The following is a 7,500-nucleotide window of genomic DNA, read 5'->3' on the forward strand; positions in this document are numbered from 1 at the left end:
CTACACACTATGTACACTCCCTTACTATACACTATGCACACTCCATTACTACACACTATGTACACTACCTTACTACACACTATGCACACTCCCTTACTACACACTATGTACACTACCTTACTACACACTATGCACACTCCCTTACTACACACTATGTACACTACCTTCCTACACACTATGCACACTCCCTTACTACACACTATGTACACTACCTTCCTACACACTATGCACACTCCCTTACTACACACTATATACACTACCTTACTACACACTATGCACACTCCCTTACTACACACTATGTACACTACCTTACTACACACTATGTACACTACCTTACTACACACTATGCACACTCCCTTACTACACACTATGTACACTACCTTCCTACACCTTACTAAACAGTGAGTAAAACTACTACATCTTACTAAAGTACTAAATTATTAACCTCACACACATGAGGTATAAAACCGACCCATTCACGCTCAGGCACCACATTACATTAAGGGTACACTATTTAGTACGCCAAGGGGATTGGGGCAGGACCAGTTCTCATCTTGACCTGAAAAGCTCGCTATATTTACACTTCAAATATCACTTCACATGTTTTGTTCTTTAGATACGCGCACATTTATAGTGTTTAGCGTGGTTTAGGACACGGCCCATGTTCCAGATAACAGAAATTTACACTAGTACATGTACTGTGTTTCTAAATTCATGAACACAGTGTATTATGGGTAACACACACACACGCACACACACACACACACACACACACACACACACACACACACACACACACACACACACTGACAAGAACATTAAGTTTAAACACCAAATAAAGTCTCGTTAGAACAGTCAGTGTTTCTGGTGTCTTCTACATCCTGAGTGTTGGCGTGCTGCATTGTGGGTAACGTGTGGGGGGACAGCAGCGGGTCAGTCGCCGCTCTCAGGGAGAGAAAAGTGGGTCAGGATGGAGAGAGAAGAGAGACACGAGTGACAGAGAGCACATGGTTAGTGTTTTATCTCTCCATGGCTCCGTCCCAAATTGCACGACGACTAAACCCTACTCTATCTAATGGGGTACATACCAATAAAGTAGTGAGGTATTACTTATGTAGTGCTACTTCACCGAGTTTGGGACACAGCCCATGTGTGAGAAATGACATGTGTGTGTGCATTTCTGTTTACAGAGAAGTTGTGCTACTGATTCAAAATATCCCACTACCCTTTTTGAGTTACACTACGTTTGGAAGAGAAGTTTGCTAGCTAGGGTTGTGTTTATCAGCGTCCTGCATTACACACTGTGAACATTTAATCCTGCTCTCTCTGTGATGTCATGTCCTCTATATAATATAATATATAACCTTTTCACACTGAATCTACAACAGTATTTTTCTCTTATCTCTGTAGTTAATAAGACATCCTCCTCTTCCTCAATTCCTTTGTCTTCATACTTCAGAGTGTGTACATGGAGTGTGTACTTCAGAGTGTGTACATGGAGTGTGTACATGGAGTGTGTACATGGAGTGTGCACTTCAGAGTGTGTACATGGAGTGTGCACTTCGGAGTGTGTACTTCAGAGTGTGTACATGGAGTGTGTACATGGAGTGTGTACTTCGGAGTGTGTACTTCAGAGTGTGTACATGGAGTGTGTACATGGAGTGTGTACATGGAGTGTGTACTTCGGAGTGTGTACTTCAGAGTGTGTACTTCAGAGTGTGTACATGGAGTGTGTACTTCGGAGTGTGTACTTCGGAGTGTGTACTTCGGAGTGTGTACATGGAGTGTGCACATGGAGTGTGTACATGGAGTGTGTACTTCAGAGTGTGTACATGGAGTGTGCACATGGAGTGTGTACATGGAGTGTGTACATGGAGTGTGCACATGGAGTGTGTACTTCAGAGTGTGTACTTCGGAGTGTGTACTTCGGAGTGTGTACTTCGGAGTGTGTTACAGTATTTAATGATGTTTTTTTTTATTTGAATAAGATCAATAATAATAAAGCATTTACACCTTCTATAGAAATTATTAAAATTCTAAATGGCATAAAACATAAAAACGTAATCATTAATAAAATAAAATTTACCCGTTATTCCCTGCGAGCATCACCTTATACTCACAACATAAAGGATCCTGTCTGTCTCTCCTCCACTGTCTTCATCTCCATGTCCTTTCTCTCTGTCTACCTATCTGTGGGTCAGCTGAGTGAGAACCAGCACCAAGGAGAGCAACCACACACACACACACACACACACACACACACACACACACACACACACACACACACACACACACACACACACAGCTATAGAAAGCTATAGAGAGAAAGTGAAAGTAAGACAGAAAGTCAGACAAAGAGACAGAGAAAGATAGAGAGAGAAACACAGCAAGCAGAGTGAGAGACCAACAGAAAGGGACAGACAGACAGAGAGACAGACAGACACAAACAGGCACAGAGACAGACACAGACAGGCACAGGACAGGCACAGAGACAAACACAGAGACAGACACAGAGACAGACGGAGACAAACACAGAGACAGACGGACACAGAGATGGACACAGAGACAGACACAGAGACAGACAAACACAGAGACGGACACAGAGATAGACACAGAGACAGACGGACACAGAGACAGACGGACACAGAGACAGACACAGAGACAGACGGACACAGAGACAGACACAGAGACAGACGGACACAGAGACAGACACAGAGACAGACGGACACAGAGACAGACGGACACAGAGACAGACACAGACAGACACAGAGACAGACAGACCCAGAGACAGACAGACACAGAGACAGACAGACACAGAGACAAACAGACACAGAGACAAACAGACACAGAGACAGACAGACATCATCCAGCAGAACAGCAGCTGATGGAAACAGTCTTCAGAATATTTAGAACTGCCTTAGCGCCTCACCGCTAGTCACACGTCAAGAAGCCACACACTCTCTACTACACGATACTGCATCTGAAATGCTAATGCTAACAGGGTAATGCTAATGCTAACATGCTAACTGTGACTCAGACTGTAAGTTAGACATATAATAATAATCTTTCAAGTCTAATAAAGTAGAATTTAATAGAAAACATTAAGACAACTAACCAACTGTTGTGGTACACAAAGTATTGGCACCCCTCTACCATGTCCATCAGTTTAATCTCAGTACAGTGCTGACACTGAGATGTGTGTGTGTGTGTGTGTGTGTGTGTGTGTGTGTGTGTGTGTGTGTGTGTGTGTGTGTGTGTGTGTGTGATTAGTCAGAAATGTGGCAGGTTGTTTGGTGATGCTTTGAAACTTCTTTGGTTCTCATAAAGATTTTTTTTTTTTTTTGCGTGTTTTTAACTTTTTTTTGTAATTTTATCTTTTTTATTATATTAATTTGCATTCTTATCTGTTTCCTATTTTTCTTAAATTTTATTACTCATGTTTTTGATAAATGATTTTATTACAATATACTTTATGGTCATGCGTGTTATCCCTGAGCTAATCCTGGTGTATTACCTGAAAGAAACACACGATTTTGAGCAGCAGACAACACAGAACATCAGACTTCAGCTCTTCACCTAAACTCACACAAGGTCCACACAGAGACTTCTGTCATTGTAGGTTAAGCTTTAATGCTGATGTCACAGCATGAACCTGCTTAATGCGTGTATCTTATGTGTATCTTACTAATGCTGATTATGTCGAACTGTCAGAAAGTGATTTGAATCTGAATCGACTTCAGAAGTGAATCAACCGTGACGTGTGTTTGTAGTTTGCAGAGTTTTATTTGTGGATCATCGCTAACCTGAGCCAAAACACAGAGCTATAGTGCTGCAGGACTGCCATGTTTCTCAGGAACTCTTTCTGCTCGACTCTGTTCTCTGTGCTCCATTTTTCACTGTTACCACATTAACACACATGAATGACAGACTTTTAGCATGACGTTGTCAGCTGTACACTCCTCACCTGTTCAGCATTTTACACTTTAACACCAAAACTAACCAACAAATGAACCGAACATCGACACTCAGAGTGATCAGAGTGAGAGCGCTCTAAAGCGTCCTCCTGACCCAACGGAACAAATCTCACACTTTCTCACCTTCTACTGGGAGCAATCAAAAAAAGCACATCCTAAACTTTTATAATTCAGTGTGTTTAGTGTGTGGTCATGTTTAGTTTATGCCAGATTTGCTTTAGATTAATCAACATACACACACACAAGATGGAGAAGTCTTTAACACTGACCAACACTGAGTTCTCATGATGTTATCACCACATAGCACTGGGGAGCTAGCTTGTTTTGGTAGTTCTCCGGTTCCTGATGATGAGAAAGACCAAACCGGAAACACACCTTCATGAAGGTGTCTAGGTTTTTTCTGCTCACACTTTACAACTCAAAAAAGTTGAGGTTGAAATCGCCGCTCCTCCCACTTCCGAGCTGAGCTTTTCTCCTGTTGTCTCCTGATTATAACAGAGCTCAGATGAAGCAAATGTGGACTAAAATCCTATAAACACTGCAAGAAACACAGCGAGGTTGTGGGGCGACTTCTCCAACATCTAGATCATTAATGCAACTGAATAATGAAACAGAAATAAAGACAATAATAACATTTATAAACTACATACTGTTATACAGTCACCTTAAATTTTTGGCCACTCACGTTTTACAGTTTTGAATCAGAACTTTATTTAGGTGACCCAGGCCACGCCCACAAGTGACAAACTGTGTGTGATATCGAGATCTTCGCTGATTAATGAGGGTTTTTATCTCAGCTTATATCGTATTAGCGACAATCTGATATAAACGTTGTATTATCATTAGCACCTCGCTAAACTATCAGCGTGCTAGCTGGCCTGCTAATTAGTAAGCGCACCCTAGACTTCAATCCAGACAGAGGACACTGAGAAACGAAACAACACATCTGACCTCCGGCTCCATGTTCCTTACACACTCCTCATTAATACCTAGTCGCGACACACAAGTGTATTACGGGGGAACACCGAGAATCACATCGTATGAACACAAGGAGGTCAGAATTCTGTGGATCCTGCGTCTTCTAGCATTTGGGACGAAGCCTTAAAATGGCCGGTGTTCCGTTAGGGACACTAACTAGGGATAAAGTGCAGAATTTGGGATGGGAGCGAACGACTTGTACACCCTATCTAGTGCACTAGAACGAAGAATGAATCCATTTTGAACCGGCGTTGTAGTTGAGCAGAGCCTTGCAGTGGGGTGTAGGCACATCACACACACACACAGTATACTAAATTACACTATTATTACCAATGTATAACGGTGAATCAACCATTTTCCCACATGTTTGCATGAATGAGTGTTGGGGTGCAAATGAAATAATATTTATGATAAAAATGCTGGAAAAAAATGCAACAAGCCGATAAAATATGATGGTTGACATGCAACACTGCAGCTTTACATGAGAGAAAGAGTGTGTGTGTGTGTATGTGCGTGCATGTGTGTGTGTGTGTTGAGAGCAAGGTTTAAACACTGAAAAATTATTGGATTGAAGAATGTCATAAATGTTAAAAATGAAATGTTATTATTGAAAGATTAATAGATAAATCATCATCATGATGGGGATTTCAGCATGCAGTATGAATGTTGCTCACACACACACACACACAAAATTAACAGATTTTTAATAATCAGTCGACAGTTAGATGTGAGACATGATGCACAATCCATCTGATAACGAAGCATGATCATGACACTCATCATCGCTGCTGTCCAGATGTTAGAATCACCTGAATACCTGCTGCTGCTGCTGCTGCATTGTAACTGCATCCTGACCCACATCTCTGTGCTTCTGCTAATATTAACATGCAAAATGATGCATGATTTCGGTGCTTTTGGGATTGTACAGCATTTAAAAGGAAATCAGTTCCTCACTGACCGGCCTGTACATCATCAGCATCATCATCATCCTCATCATCATCACATGCATGGAGATGGACAGCAGTGCTGGTGCTGCAGTGCACATTTAGGCTGTAAAATGGGTGTGTTAGAGGAGCAAACACGCTGAAATGAGGAGTGTAAATGAGCAGGGTGTGAAACACACGAGTGAAACATGTACACACGTGAACAGCACACGCACATTTCACGTTATTCGGTGCACTTTGATTTGGGGAGGTGACGTGCAGAGAAAAGGTAACGATGCAGAGGGCAAGATGACTCAAAAAGGCACATATGAATACGACCGTGTGTGTGTGTGTGTGTGTGTGTGTGTGTGTGTGTGTGTGTGTGTGTGTGTGTGTGTGTGAGATCATACCTCAGGCGGCGGCGGTTCGTTCCCAGGTTCCCGAAGCGGCAGCAGCGGCAGCAGCCATTTAGTAGCAGCGTTATTTCTGCTCGCCTCCGTCCTAAAGCTCCACAGAAACCCCGCGGAAACCCGGCCAGATAATCGGGACCCCCCTCCCCCCGATACCGACACCCCTGTCACGGGGGCGACGGGTTTAGCAAATGCTCTGTTTTTGGAAACAACACTTTTATACAGTAACTGTTATTTTGTGTAAGAGCGAAAGTCCCCCTTGTCAGTTCGAGTCCCGGCGGCTGCAGTAACAGCAGCAGCAGCAGCAGCAGCAGCTCTGAGGTAAAAACGCCGGAATCACACAGATAGTCCCCGGGTTTGTTTGCTAGCCGCTGCCTCTGTTCTTTATCCCCACAGATGCTGAGCTCACTGTGAAATAACGGCGACCCTTGTGTTAGATTCCCGTGTGTTTCCCGGTGGTGTCCGTTTCCCCACCGGAGAGAGAGATGGATCTTATGGCTAGCTTTCTCCGGCTAAGCTAATTCGCGTCGCCTGCCATCGGCTTTCCGTCCGTCCGTCGGTCTGATTGTGGGCTGTTGTGGTGCAGCCTGAGGGGGGGGGAGCGGGACCCAGTCAACAACATTTACATTTAAATAAACAAAAATCAAACCCAATAAAAAGTTAAAAACCGGGATGATTTCCGTGTCGCACCGCTTAGCTACAATTAGCGCTGTAAGGGAAAAGCCCCCCCTCTCAGCTGCCCGTTAATCTCGATCACTCCGCGACTGGCTCTGCGCGCCACCGACACCACGAGCGCGCACACCGCTCTGGAGCGCGTGCCCGCGCGAACCCAGGCTCGTCCACGCCACCATGCACTTCGGTTTGACTCTCCACACAAAATGGCCGCCCAAACAAACCCGAGCTGTCAGTTTGTGTGATAAATAACCTTTATTTTTATTGTCCAGCAAACTAAATAAACCCGTTTCTACAGATACATGCTCTAACACTGACTGCTTCATGAGGGTCATGCATGCTTCAAATGCTTCATGCATTCAAGGGTCATTTATGATCCACAGAAAACATTACATAAAACAAGTATTTCTCAAAACATACACTTTTATATGAATATGAACTATTTGATATTTTACTATATAAACTTTAGGCTTTTGTAACTAAATAGGTGAATTTGGATCATTAGCTTCAGTGCTTCTCTTTATTTACTACATGGAAGCATCT

The 7,500-nt window shown here is 43.2% G+C and overlaps 1 protein-coding gene across 2 annotated transcripts in view; it reads right to left on the minus strand.

Annotated features, from left to right (window-relative positions):
* dyrk1b (dual-specificity tyrosine-(Y)-phosphorylation regulated kinase 1B) overlaps positions 1 to 7,064 on the minus strand; it is a 31,388-nt gene extending 24,324 nt beyond the window's left edge. For both annotated transcript variants that reach the window (XM_027155983.2, XM_027155909.2), the window contains exon 1: positions 6,286 to 7,064. The gene's annotated coding sequence lies outside the window, so the exon portion shown is untranslated. The remainder of the gene's footprint in view (positions 1 to 6,285) is intronic.
* Positions 7,065 to 7,500: the final 436 nt, after the last annotated feature.

Source organism: Tachysurus fulvidraco, chromosome 25 (genome assembly GCF_022655615.1).
Source record: "Tachysurus fulvidraco isolate hzauxx_2018 chromosome 25, HZAU_PFXX_2.0, whole genome shotgun sequence".
Taxonomy (NCBI): domain Eukaryota; kingdom Metazoa; phylum Chordata; class Actinopteri; order Siluriformes; family Bagridae; genus Tachysurus; species Tachysurus fulvidraco.